The following is a 14,945-nucleotide window of genomic DNA, read 5'->3' on the forward strand; positions in this document are numbered from 1 at the left end:
AAGCATTTTGATTATGAATCGCTATCACCTCGTTGTGGTTTATCTGTACCACAACAATATCTATTAAGCAGCAATATCAATAACAAAGGTTAAACAATTACTATCCTAAGGAAAACACACGACCAACAAGAGAACTAGACATTCGACCAGTATTTGAAAGCACATAACCACTTACCCTTAACAATCGACCAACCAGATAAATTGAACTCAATCAACCCACAAGAGAAGAATAGATTCGACACTTCAGAGGCTAGAGAAATGATTCGTCAGAACGCTTGTAGGTCGAAACGTTTGATCGATAGAGAAGGGAAAAAGAATGAAGGCAGAGAAAGAGAAGTTGAATCTGGCTCACATTAAGAAGAATAGGAAACAGGGAGAAGAGAATAAAGAAAATCAAAACGAAGGAAAACACCCAAAATAGTCTATGGCAATATTTGGCACTATAGATAGAAGAGAGAAAATAAAACAAATTGGCATAAAGGAAAGCAATTGTCGAAAATGCACCCAATGCACTCTCTAGCAGAATTTTCCTAAACAAAACTCCCTCCAAACGGCTCCAACTTCTCCCATTTGAAAATCCTTCAAAAACTCCACCAATCCCTCCACCGAAATTTTCTCTTTGATTTACTCCATCTCCCCATTCAAATTCAATTCAAATTCTTATGACCAATTCAACCATAGAGTTCCAGTCCAGTTCCAACACCTCCCCAGCTCAAGCAGCAAAATAAACATACAATTGCGCAAGCCATGCCTCGAACCTCAGACTCCTTCCCACACATGTAGCGCCACCTTACCACTAGATCCCTTCTCTCTTTTTGTCATAAAACAATCACTAATTATTATAAGTCCTATAAGCTAACATCCAGGTTCAGTTAAGAGGCCAAATTAAAATTTTGCAATCACCCAGACTTGAACCCAGGCTTCTTAAGCACTTCTAAATATGCCCAAATATTTAGCCACCAAAGCTACACTTAATTTATGATATTATCTTGCACACATGAACTTTTATGAGTTCCCACACTCAAGGCCCACTACTTTTAGGCCCAAATTCTGAGGCGTTACAGCCACTACCTTGATATGTTCTTTACCCAAATTCCTTGGATTCTAAGTATTGCTTGGCAAGGTTCCTTGCGGTCTATTACGAAGCTCCGTAGCTAACTGACCCATTTGGTTCTGTAAATTTTTTAGTGTTGCTGGTTGGCTTTGGATCAAAGCGTTATTCTTTTCCATGTACTCTTTCAACAAGTTCTCCAAACTGTTTGATGCCTCAGCTTGAGGTGGTTTTAGAGCTTCCTAATTAAACCCTTGAGATTGGTTGGGTCTTTGCTATAATAAGTTATTGTTCGGTCCATTTCCTTGGTTGCTCCAAGAAAAGTTAGGATGATTACGCCATGAAGGATTGTAGAAGTTAGACTGGGGTCCTTGTCCACTCCTATTTTGATATTAGTTCCCCACATAGTACACTGACTCAGGATTTGATGGGCAATTCTCAAAAGAATGACCTTTCCCATAGTACACACAGGAAACTACTTCAAACAGACTTGGTGGCTGAGCTGCAAAATTATTAGTACTATTAGCAGTTAACTATTTTAACATAGAGGAAATAGACGATACCTGAGCCGATAACCAAGAGAGAGAGTCAACTTCATGAACTCCGGCTACTCGTCTTTCTGAAGTTGTTCGATTTGTTGGCCATTGATAGTTATTACTCACGATCCTCTCGATGATCTCGTAAGCCTCATCATAAGACTTAGAAAAAATTGCACCATTCGCAGAAGCATCTACCATCAATCTTTTATGTGCATTGAGACCATTATAGAATGTCTCCAACTTGATACAATGAGGAATCCCATGATGAGGACACTTAAGAAGTAACTCCTTGAATTGCTCCCAAGCCTCATACAAAGTCTCGTCATCCAATTGTTGGAAAGTTGTGATCTCGTTCCTTAACTTAGCGTTCTAGCTAGGTGGGAAATACTTAACCAAAAATATCTCTGTTAATTCTTGCCATGTAGATATGGAACTTGGCGGCAATGAATTAAGCTATGCTCGTGCTCGATCTCGCAATGAGTACGGAAACAACTTCAACCTCAGCGCGTCTTCAGTTACACCAGTTATCTTGAATGAATCAGTCACCTCCATAAACAATCGAAGGTGGAGATGTGGATCTTCGCTGGGCATACCACTAAATTGGCCCACCGTTTGTAGCATTTGAAACATCACTGGTTTCAATTCAAATTGGGTTGCCTCAATATCTGGCCTTCTAATTCCTGGGTTTAACTCACTGAAAAGTGGCACAACATATTGTCTAATGGATCGATCCCTATCATCGGTACTGAAGATAGGATTTCGTACATTATCGGCTTCATTACCTTGGTCTTGGTTCTGATTTCCAATGTCTATCTCGATTTGTCTTTGAGCAGTTCGTTCATGTTTTTGTCTAAAAGTTTGCTCAATTTTAGGGTCTACAGGGATTAAATCGATAATTCGATCTATGCTCACAAACACCTGAAAAGAAAATTACAAAAATTAAAAAGAATAAGTTAATAGTGCTAGAAATAAATCAAATTGACAATAAATAATATCACCAAAAAAATAACTATGGCAATAGTTGACAATCCTTGGCAACGGCGCGAAAAACTTATAACGCTCAGGTTTGTGCAAGTGTACACAATCGTTATCAAGTAATAAGTAAGTATCGAGTTATTGTCCCCACACGGATTGTATTTGTGCTAAGTCACTTAATTTGTAAATTTATATTAACAATTTGAAAAATAAAAACAAAATATATTTGAGAAGTGGTATAAACTAGATGCAATGATCCCTAATGTAAATTATCTTAATATGTAGACTATATGAATGAAATAGATTTTAGCAAAATTTAACACAATTTGCAACAAATATAACATAAGCAATCTAGGGCAATTACTTTAATTAAACTTAATTTATTATCATCATGCTTAATAATATTCGGAAAAACATTCCATGGCAACTTGATCTTTCATGAGTTTGGAAACCAAATTAGGTTTTTTCAGAATTCTTTACTTAGTAAATACACATTTTACTAATCCTTATTTACTAAGCGTTTCTTAGCTTTCGTGTGAGGTAACAAGGACATTTTAGGTTTGAAACAATTTAATCACACAAATCTAAAAACTATACAGATAACAGAGCTTGGTTAGGGTTGTTATGCAACCTACAATTTAATCGGGTTAGGATCTAAATTGAGCATGCACATTTCAATTATGCGTCCATTAGCCATCGTCCGGTAAAGAACATTAGAAAGCAGTTCAGTGGATTTTAAGATACTTACGAGGTACTACTAATGTTTTCTTACAGTTTGGGAGATCCATTAAATGTGTTTTTCTTAGTTATAGAGCTGGTGTAAAAGGGTATAAGTTATGATGTCTTGAAAATAGAAAAGTTGTGATTAGCAGAGATGTTATTTTTGATGAAATTGCTAAGCTACCTAACTTTTCTTTTAAAGACTCTTCCAATAAAGAAAATCAAAAGCAGGTGAAGCATCAGATTAATCTAGAATCTACAACAGAGTCGACTCCTCAAGCCAGTACAAAAATTCAGAATAGAGTTGCTTCTTCACCACAATACTTTATCGCTAAAATCAAAACTAGAAGAGAAATTAAACCTCCAAAGAAGTATGTCGAGGCTGATCTAGTTGCTTATACTTTAAATGTGGCTGAAGATATAGATGCAAACCAAGAGCCATCTAATTATTTTGATGTGGTTAGCTGTAAAGACTTAGAAAAGTGGATGTTTTCTATGCAATAGGGGGATGGAATCACTCCAAAAAAACAAAACATGAGTTCTTTTGAACCTTCCTAGCTGTAAAAGGATTGTTCGTTGTAAATGGGTGTTTAAAAAGAAAGAAGGGACTCTAGGAGTTGAAGAACGCAGATATAAAACAAGGCTTATTGCAAAGGGTTACAGTCAAATTCCAAGAGTGGACTTCATAGATGTGTTCTCCCCAGTTGTGAAGCATAGTTCGATTCGAGCTTTGCTTGGTATTGTCGCCATGAATGATTTGGATCTTGAGTAGTTAGATGTAAAAACTACTTTTTTTGCATGAAGAATTTGAGACGGATATTTACATGCAACAACCAAAGGGTTTTATAGTCTCAGAAAAAGAGGACTATGTTTAATTTCTGAAAAAGTCCCTTTACGATTTGAAATAGTCACCAAGACAGTGGTACAAGAGGTTTGATTCCTTAATGACTTCTCATTATTTCAAAAGAAGTAGTTTTGGCAGTTGTGTTTACTTTAAGAAAAACAGTGATGGTTCTTTTCTGTATCTACTCCTTTATGTTGATGACATGTTAATAGGAACGAAAGATAAAGGAGAGATAAGAAAGGCTAAAGCCCAACTAAGTGAAGAATTTGAGATGAAAGATTTGGGACCAGTAAAGAAGATACATGGTATGGAGATTCTCAGATATACAAAAGTAAGTAAATTGTACCTAAGTTAGAAGGGGTACATTGTGAAAGTTCTTTGCATATTCAATATGCAGAATGCTAAGCCTGATACTACTCCTTTAGCAGCCCATTTCAGACTTTCATCGGCTTTGTCTACACAATCAGATGATGAGATTTAGTACATGTCTCATGTTCCATACTCTAGTGCAGTGGGATCTCTCATGTATTCTATGGTTTGTTCACGTCCAATTTTATCATATGCAGTAAGTGCAGTTAGCAGATACATGGCGAATCCCGGTAAAGAACATTAGAAAGCAGTTCAGTGGATTTTAAGATACTTACGAGGTACTACTAAGGTTTTCTTACAGTTTGGAAGAACTAGAGATGGAGTCATTGGGTATGTTGATGCTGATTTTGCTGGAGACTTGATAGAAGAAGTTCTCTCACAGGTTATGTCTTTACAATCGGAGGTTGTGCAATCAGTTGGAAAGCCACTTTGCAAACTACAATTGCTTTGTCTACCACTGGAGCTGAGTACATGGCGATTACTGAGACTTGTAAAGAAGCTATTTGGTTGAAAGGACTCTTTAGTGAACTTAATGAAAACCTTCAAATCAATACAGTATTTTGTGATAGTCAAAGTGCCATCTTCCTTACAAAAGATCAAATGTTTCATGAGAGAACAAAACATATTGATGTTCGGTATCATTTTGTTCGTGATATTATTGCTCGTGGTGATATTGTTGTGAGCAAAATTAGTACTCATGAAAATTCTACATATATGATGACTAAGTCACTTCCTATAATCAAGTTTTAAGTATTGCTTAGATTTGGTTGGTGTTCATTGTCGAAGTTAAACCCTTAAAGGGTTTTATGGAAGAGGTGGAGAACTTGTTCGTTGAGAGTTCGTGATGAAGAACTTGTTCATTAAGAAATCTTGTCAAGGTGGAGATTGTTAGAATTTAGTGACCTGAATCCTTATTTAAATAAAATACAATAGTAAAATAAAATAAAAGTAAAATCCCTATAGAATTATACTTCTTTTATTTTATTTTAGAATAAGGTTTTTTAAACCTTATTAAACTCCATCTATTTGATATTGATTAGAATAAGGTGTTTCAATCTTACTACACTCCTATTAGAATATGGTTTTACAATACTATAAATAGACATAGTCTACTCCTCTTGTAATCATTCGAATTCGACATAGTGAATTTTCTTCTCCTCTGCTTGTGGTTTTTTCCTAAACGGGGTTCCACGTAAAAATCTATGTGTTCTTTATTTTTATTTCTCTTTTCTTTGTGATATATTGTCATTACCGACATTCTATTTTTTACATGGATAATGAAGGAGTTTCGTTGAGTAATGGTGACATATTAAGTCCATATTAATGTTTTTAGTGCACTACACCAGGAGTAATTAGGAGATTATGATTATATAGCATAATGATTGGAAATTTAATATGCATTTACTGAATTGGTGGCTTGTCCACAAAATTGGTAGCTTTCTACATATTGATTGGCAATATGCATTGTTTTTAATTGTGGTTTAACCATATAGAGCTCTACTCACATTTTTCAGAATTATGCAGATAGGTTCTGGGGAACTTGTGGTGTGTAGTGGATGAATGGGTAAGAACCATTTTGCATTGCATCATGCTCACGACATACTCGAATGACATTAATTGATGCTATGTATTGTATTGTGTTGTATCAAATGTTATTGAATTAATAATTGTTTCTTGTATGAATGATTGTGTGATTGTACTATTATAGAGTCACACTGAGCAAGTTTATCTCACCCCATAGTGTCAAACTTCTCAGGCAATGCTCGAGACTAGGATTGGACCTAACACACGGAGTATCACCTTGGACATCAGACAGTTTTTAAATAAGTATTTTTAATAAGTTCTTTATTTTTTTTTGGATTGTTATTTTTAATGTATTGGGTCTATGGCTTGATTATTTTTTATTTGGGGGTTTGTGCATGCATGGATAATCAAAACTTAATAACCGGTAATTGTATGATTTCTGGCTTAAGTAAAACTGACATTGTTCATCAATTTTCAGTTGTGTTGCAAATAGCCAAATTGTTTTTGGGTGTTTCAAGACTTTTCATTACTCATATATTATTGTATGAAGTGCTTATTTTGGATATAGGCTAATCTAAGGTTTAGGAGCGGAAGTGAGGATTTTGCGATTTACTACTGCTATTCGCGAAATTAAGGTGTGGGTTCTAACTTGCTAAATTGATCATTAAATGAGTATTTTTACAATTTAATGTGGTAATTAAGCTTGTTCGTTAGACTTGGTTAAATTACTAAGTAATTAATTTAAAGGTGGCCAAATTAGGTACGTTTCGAGCTTAAAAATTAGTGTGAATACAAAACTGATTGTTTTGTAATGATTTGTTATAGAATGATTAGTTGATTATTAAATGTTGTTGGTTATTTGTATAGCTTGTGTTATTATGGAATGAAAATTTTGATTGTATGCTTGAGTGTGATGCCATGGAATAAATTAAATGAAAATTGCTATACATGCATTGGAAAGTTTCTTTAGTAGGATGATAAATTGTCGTTGAAATGATTATAATATTGAAACATGATAAAGTGTCATCAAATTCATTATGAAATTGAACGTATGGTTAGAATGTCCATAGAATTGAAATAAATGATATAAGCAAAGCATGTAAAACATGGCACTGAATTAAAATTGAAATGGAAGCAAGTGAAGCATGCCACTATAAAGAAACTGAAATGTAAGCATGTACTTAATGTTCCTTGTATATCATAATGCATGTGCATGGAGTGCGATATTGTGGATGACAGAGGAGTTCTGTGGAGTAACAATGACAAGTTAAGTCCACATTAATTTTTTCAGTGCACTACTTCGGGACTAATGGGAAGATTGGCGATTATATCACATAATGATTGGTAGTTTAATCTGCATTTACTAAATTGGTGGCTTGCCCACAAATTTTTTCATATTTATTGGAAGTACAAATGCATTGCTTTTAACGGTGGTTTAACCACATTGAGCTCTGCTCGCATTTTTCGAAGTCTAGTAGACGGGTTCTGGGGAACTCGTGGTGTATAGTGGATGAATGGGTAGGAACCTTTTTGCATTCCATCATGCTCACGGCATACTCGAATGACATTAATTTATGCTATGTATTGTATTGTGTTGTATCGAATGTTATTGAGTTAATTATTGTTTCTTATATGAATGATTGTGTGATTATACTATTATAGACTCACACTGAGCTAATTTAGCTCACCCCATAGTTTCAAACTTCTCAAGTAATGCTCGAGACTAAGATTGGACTTGGCACATAGAGTATCACCTCGGACATTAGACTATTTTTAAATAAGTATTTTTAATAAGTTTCTTATTGGTTTTTGGAATGTAATTTTTAATGTTTTGGGTTTGTGGCTTAATTACCTTCGATTTGGGGATTTTGTGCATGCATGAATCATCGAAGCTTAATACCCGATAATTGCATAATATCTAGGTTAAGTAAAATTGAAATTGTTTATCAATTTTCCATTGCATTACAAATAGACTGGTTTGAAAAAAGAAAAAAAATCGATAAGGCAACTAGATTTTCAAAATGACATGAATAATGGTTTTTCACTGCATTTCAATGATTCAGTTTTTTGAAAAGCATAATGTCAAATCAATTAGTCTTCAAAATATGACAATAATAATAAGATGGACTCTAAGTAAAGATGGCCTAATTAAATAAATGGCTTAATGTTATTTAATTTCAAGAGTGATGACTTTTCCTAAAGTTAGACAAGTTAGGGTATTTTGTAAGATAACTCCAATAAACGAATGTTTTTTCTAACTTGGATCACCAATATCAAATTTCTTCTAAATTAGTCGTGTTAAGGATTTTCAAAGGTCAATGGTCTGCTTAGCCATTTCGATGGCTAATGTAGCCTTCTCAATCTGGCCATAACATCTAGGCTGCGTTAGGGAGGTTATAGAGGGGGTACACACCATGTCCCGAGGCCATGTGAGAATAAAAAAACTTAGGGTTTCAGGGGAACATGGTCATGTGATGGGCTGTATGGTCTATATAGATGGCCTACACACCCGTATGGTTGGCCATGTGGCCCTATCTCGAGGCACGATTTGCCCCAATTTGCTTGTAAAATAATAGACACATGTCTTCAGGATCTCGAGTGATGTTACTTATGTTCCAATCTGATCCAGGGTACCTAACTTGAGTCCTTCAAACGACATTTACACAAGAATTAATAACGATTTTCAAGATTTATGAAGATTAAATGATATGAACGAAAGATTTTTCAAGAACTGAGAAAGATAATTTAATCGATCATAATATTATTGTTAGATAGAAGTCATATAGTGATTCGAGATCTAAACGTCGAGATTGAGGCGTACTTACCAATTCTTGGTTAGTATTTGGAATGTTTCTATCGACAATTTTGTTTCTGGTAGAACAACGAGTTAACAAGGATTGACTTTGATTTTAGAAAAAACAATAAAAATTCAACAAAAAAATCATGACAAATTTGATGTAAAAGAGAGGAAAGAAGAGAAAAAAAAGGGAAGTGAAAGAAATTCTATTTGGTTTTGAAGAGAACATAATCCTTGTTCAAATTGGGTAAAGTTGGATTAAAAATATAGGGTTTGGGAACCGTAGGGCATCTGGAGCAATTTTCCCAAAGCTTTGGGCATAAAATTTAAAGATAAATTTAGAATAAAAATAAAACGGATGAATTTAATCGGTCACAATATTATTGTTAGATAGAAGTCATATAGTGATTCGAGATCTAAACGTCGAGATTGAGGCGTACTTACCAATTCTTGGTTAGTATTTGGAATGTTTCTATTGACAATTTCGTTTCTGGTAGAACCACAAGTTAAGAAGGATTGACTTTGATTCCAGAAAAAACAATAAAAATTCAACAGCAAAATCATGAAAAATTTGGTGTAAAAGAGAGGAAAGAAGAGAAAAAAATAGGGAGGTAAAAGAAATTCTATTTGGTTTTGAAGAGAACATAATCCTTGTTCAATTGGGTAAAGTTGGATTAAAAATATAGGGTTTGGGAACCCTAGGGCATCGGGAGCAATTTTCCCAAAGTTTTGGGCATAAAATTTAAAGATAAATTTAGAATAAAAATAAAACGGACGAATTTAATCGATCACAATATTATTGTTAGATAGAAGTCATATAGTGATTCGAGATCTAAACGTCGAGATTGAGGCGTACTTACCAATTCTTGGTTAGTATTTGGAATGTTTCTATTGACAATTTCATTTCTGGTAAAACAATGAGTTAACAAGGATTGACTTTGATTTTAGAAAAAAAAATAAAAATTCAACAAAAAAATCATGAAAAATTTGGTGTAAAAGAGAGGAAAGAAGAGAAAGAAATAGGGAGGTGAAAGAAATTCTATTTGGTTTTGAAGAGAACATAATCCTTGTTCAATTGGGTAAAGTTGGATTAAAAATATAGGGTTTGGGAACCCTAGGGCATCGGGAGCAATTTTCCCAAAGTTTTGGGCATAAAATTTAAAGATAAATTTAGCATAAAAATAAAACGGACGAATTTAATCGATCACAATATTATTGTTAGATAGAAGTCATATAGTGATTCGAGATCTAAACGTCGAGATTGAGGCGTACTTACCAATTCTTGGTTAGTATTTGGAATGTTTCTATTGACAATTTCATTTCTGGTAGAACAATGAGTTAACAAGGATTGACTTTGATTTTAGAAAAAAAAATAAAAATTCAACAAAAAAATCATGAAAAATTTGGTGTAAAAGAGAGGAAAGAAGAGAAAAAAATAGGGAGGTGAAAGAAATTCTATTTGGTTTTGAAGAGAACATAATCCTTGTTCAATTGGGTAAAGTTGGATTAAAAATATAGGGTTTGGGAACCCTAGGGCATCGGGAGCAATTTTCCCAAAGTTTTGGGCATAAAATTTAAAGATAAATTTAGAATAAAAATAAAACGGATGAATTTAATCGATCACAATATTATTGTTAGATAGAAGTCATATAGTGATTCGAGATCTAAACGTCGAGATTGAGGCGTACTTACCAATTCTTGGTTAGTATTTGGAATGTTTCTATTGACAATTTCGTTTCTGGTAGAACAACGAATTAAGAAGGATTGACTTTGATTCCAGAAAAAACAATAAAAATTCAACAACAAAATCATGAGAAATTTGATGTAAAAGAGAGGAAAGAAGAGAAAAAAATAGGGAGGTGAAAGAAATTCTATTTGGTTTTAAAGAGAACATAATCCTTTTTCAATTGGGTAAAGTTGGATTAAAAATATAGGGTTTGGAAACCCTAAGGCATCGGGAGCAATTTTCCCAAAGTTTTGGGCATAAAATTTAAAGATAAATTTAGAATAAAAATAAAACGGATGAATTTAATCGATCACAATATTATTGTTAGATAGAAGTCATATAGTGATTCGAGATCTAAACGTCGAGATTGAGGCGTACTTACCAATTCTTGGTTAGTATTTGGAATGTTTCTATTGACAATTTCATTTCTGGTAGAACAATGAGTTAACAAGGATTGACTTTGATTCCAGAAAAAACAATAAAAATTCAACAACAAAATCATGAAAAATTTGATGTAAAAGAGAGGAAAGAAGCGAAAAAATAGGGAGGTGAAAGAAATTCTATTTGGTTTTGAAGAGAACATAATCCTTGTTCAATTGGGTAAAGTTGGATTAAAAATATAGGGTTTGGGAACCCTAGGGAGTCAAGAGCAATTTTCCCAAAGTTTTGGGCCTAAAATTTAAAGATAAATTTAGAATAAAAAGAAAAGGGACGATTTGATGTTAGGGTGGTTCAAACTTGGGTATCCAAGGGAAAGGGAGTAAATGCTTAACCATCAGGTTGTTGCCCACACTTATTAAGTTTTCAACCCAAATAATATTTATTTTAGTATGATCTGCATTCTTGTTTGTTAAAAATTAAAAGGAACGAAATGGGAGAGGTGTGGATAGAACCTTGGTCTGTCATAATACAGTTAGTAGATTAAATTAGTTTTTGCACTTAAGGAGCTTGAATACAAGCACTTTTATTATGTTTTAGTCAAATTTTTTTAGTTTAGTTAACATTCAATAAAAAGTGTATTTTGAGTCTTTTATTGACCTTAGGGGTTGAATGAGGCCTAAAGGCGAGCTAAGGTACTTAGTTATTGTCCAGGAGACCATGCTAGGGCATAGGAACTCAATATTGGTCGTTGTGTTACAACATGGGAAGTTCGAGGTCGCAACATAGGGAGTAGAATGCAGGAATTGCCATACTGCCTTTGGTGTCGTGACACAACCATAGGATGTTATGACATACCCCTGAAGCCATCCCTAGACCACACATACTACCCTCGATGTCGCAACATAGGCACTAGAGTGTCGCGTCATTAGTTCTGTACGGGAGATAATTACGAGCCAGGGGCATTTTGGTCTACACAATCAAAAGTTAAACATGAGAGTGTCAGCTAACCTAGGGTTGAGGATTATGGAAACTCTAACTCTATAAATGGGCTTCTAAACACTTGTTAAAGGACAACTTTTGATATTCTAATTTTTCTTTATAATTTAGTTTTTAGTTTTTTTCTCTCTTAGGGTTTAGATTTTTTTTAGTTCTTTTCATTCGTGTTCTTCAGAGAACTTTATTTGTATATGAAATCAAATGTTTGAGGATTTCTACGGTTAATTAATCAAATACAACCAAGATTCTCTAAACGCTATTCTCGATTTATTTTTCATGCATATATTTATCATTGAGTTTACTATGTTTATAGATTCTATGAGGAACTAATCCTCTTATGGGGGATTATTGAGTGGAGGTGTGATTGATTAATTTCTATGTAGGGTTTTCTTAGTGGATCAGTTGTTTAGGAGAGGAAGAACTTAAACCCTAGGCTTGATGACCCTAGGAAGTCATTTTGGTAAGAATTAACCCAAAATTGGTATGGCCTATCCGTGAACACCTTAGCCCCAAACCGGTCTGGACTGTAAGGTTAAGAGATAAGTAGTTCTTGCTGGCTCGTTAGTTTAGTTGAAGATCAAGAGATCTTGCTAAGGTAACGACTAGTTGTTTGAATAGAAACCCGTAATAGGAATTAGTTAAGATCATCAAAGCAAGCTAATCACCCCTGTCTTCATTTGATTGAGTTTAGAAATTAGTTTTCTAAAGTCCCTTTATTTATGCAGTTTTTAATTCTTTATTTATAAAACCCTCAAAAATCTTTCCTTTATGTTTTATCGTAATATAATTTATTTGAACTACTAATTAATTCTATTTATGTTTAGGTTAAGTTTAATTTATCAATCACCTCCCTTAGGTAATATCCTCTGAGTACTCACTTACTTTGTTGTAAACTATATTACCACCTGACCCGTATACTTGCGGACACTGCCTCAAATCTATATCCTCAGTTGCAGCATTCACACTCTGGACGTTAGTACGTTCAGAGGCGATCAAACCTAGAACCTCTAGGGAGTGCACTAACAACTTAACCATCAAGCCTATTCAATTATTTGGTTATTCATTTCATCTAACCCCCTATATTTTGGGGTGTTAAAGTTCTTCCCTCTTTAAAGAAAATTCATCCTTAAAATTTCCTTGCTGACAAATGAATTGCTTGATCACAAAATTTGTTATTCCTCTTTCCAGAACAACCAAGACGCTTTCGCTGTGCAACTCTAATTTCTATGCAGTTCCATACTATATTGTTCCTTAAACTTCCTATGGCCTAACTACGGCAATATCGATAGTGATTCTTTCTACTCCGCCATCTATTTTGTTAGACATAGTGTGGGTAACTTATGGATTGGTCGGTCCTACATCTTATTAAGATAAGATAATTGCGATGTCATTAGAAGGATCTCCTTTTGCACGGCCTCTAACGGCATAAACAAGGGTGGGTTGTCTAGCCTTAGTTCGGTTCGTATTTGTTGCTACAGTATTTTTGGTCCTATTCTAATACTCAGCCCCTCGGAGGTTATTGACCTGATATTTGGTTTTGGACCTAATTTTTGGATGGAGCTTGTGCTTGATCACTTCGATGAGGGAAATCTCTTAGCATATGCTCTGTCGACCCACACTTTAGACAAGCACCCAATTTCTTCCAACACTTTCTTGGGTGGAACTTACCACAATACGTACAATTAAAAATTATATCCTCAAAATTGGCTATTGCAACCCTTTATTACAGTCTAATCTCTTTTGGCTCATTTTATAGGACAGGAATCCGAGTCAATGGAACCAATATCTCTCTTAAATAGGGCATTATTCTTCTTTAATTTTTCTTATTTCATCTTTTTAATCTCCTCCACAATTTTGGCTTTCTCCACTAGGGTCTCAAACACCCATCCCTGGTGTGAAACAACCTAAAATTTGAGGTCGAATCGCAACCCATTTTTCAACCTTACAACATATCTTGCTCTATGGCGACCATTCCTTGTGCATAGCGATTGAGTCTTAAAAATTCAGCCTCATATTTCGATAGAGTCTTACCTTCCTATTTTAACTCGGTAAACTTGATTCTGCAAGATTCCACAAACCTAATGCCCACATACTTTTTTAGAAGGCCTCTTGGAAATATTCCAATTAATACGATTAGTCTACGTACCTCTTACAACAAGCTACCACCAACGATAGGCCTCCTCTCTGGACACTATGCCCTTCAACTTCTGCTCCGGAGTACAGTCTAAATTCTCCAAAATCCTTTTTGTTGACACCATCAAATAATCCGCCATAGTAGGAGTCATTCCACAACACCTTTGTAAAACCCTCAGCATTGCCTATGTCACCATGTCATCTCCATTATCAATACCTTTGCCACCATTGGCAGTGGAGTTTTCAACATACTCCCCCTCATAAATTGTGTTATCGCCTTGGACAGTGGGTCGCTTTACTTGAGCAACCCTACGCGGCCTACCCTTACTATGCCTAGCTTGAGTATTCATAGTGATTTTGAAAGTCTAAGAAGTTTAAGTTATATCTACAATTTTCATGCAAAAGTTGAAACATTAGTCACTCTTCTAAATATTCACAATTCTAAAGTTTATTGCATATTGGAGTCTTGGATTTAATTTCCTGTAAAAAATCTAGTTTTTCCCAAGATACCCCTTTTTATGACATGCATGCAGATTCATTTAAATTTCCATAATTTGAGTTTTGTAAACCTGACTCTAATACCACCAAATGTAACCTCCCCAACACGGTCTAGACATTAGACCCGAATTCGAAAGATTAAATTAGCTATCGAGATGGCCTAGAAGAGTTATCGGAGTTTTGAAAATGATTATTTTAAAACATTTGTTAGTTTTAGTAGAAAACTTAGTTCCGAACCAAATTATTTTTCCTCAAAATTTTATTTATGATTTAGCAGCGAAAAAGTAATATCTATTCATTTTTAATAAAAATTAGGGTTCATGCATACTGATTGATAATCATAACATGATGTTCTAAGAAATTAAATTGAGTGTCATACAATATAAAAGCAA

At 34.4% G+C, this 14,945-nt stretch overlaps 1 non-coding gene across 1 annotated transcript; it reads left to right on the plus strand.

Moving 5' to 3' along the window:
- Nucleotides 1-1,846: 1,846 nt before the first annotated feature.
- Nucleotides 1,847-1,953, plus strand: LOC128040659 (small nucleolar RNA R71). Its single transcript, XR_008195465.1, has one exon. It is a non-coding gene; the product is annotated as a small nucleolar RNA R71 (small nucleolar RNA).
- The last annotated feature ends 12,992 nt before the right edge of the window (nucleotides 1,954-14,945 follow it).

Source organism: Gossypium raimondii, chromosome 4, assembly GCF_025698545.1.
Source record: "Gossypium raimondii isolate GPD5lz chromosome 4, ASM2569854v1, whole genome shotgun sequence".
Taxonomy (NCBI): Eukaryota; Viridiplantae; Streptophyta; class Magnoliopsida; order Malvales; family Malvaceae; genus Gossypium; species Gossypium raimondii.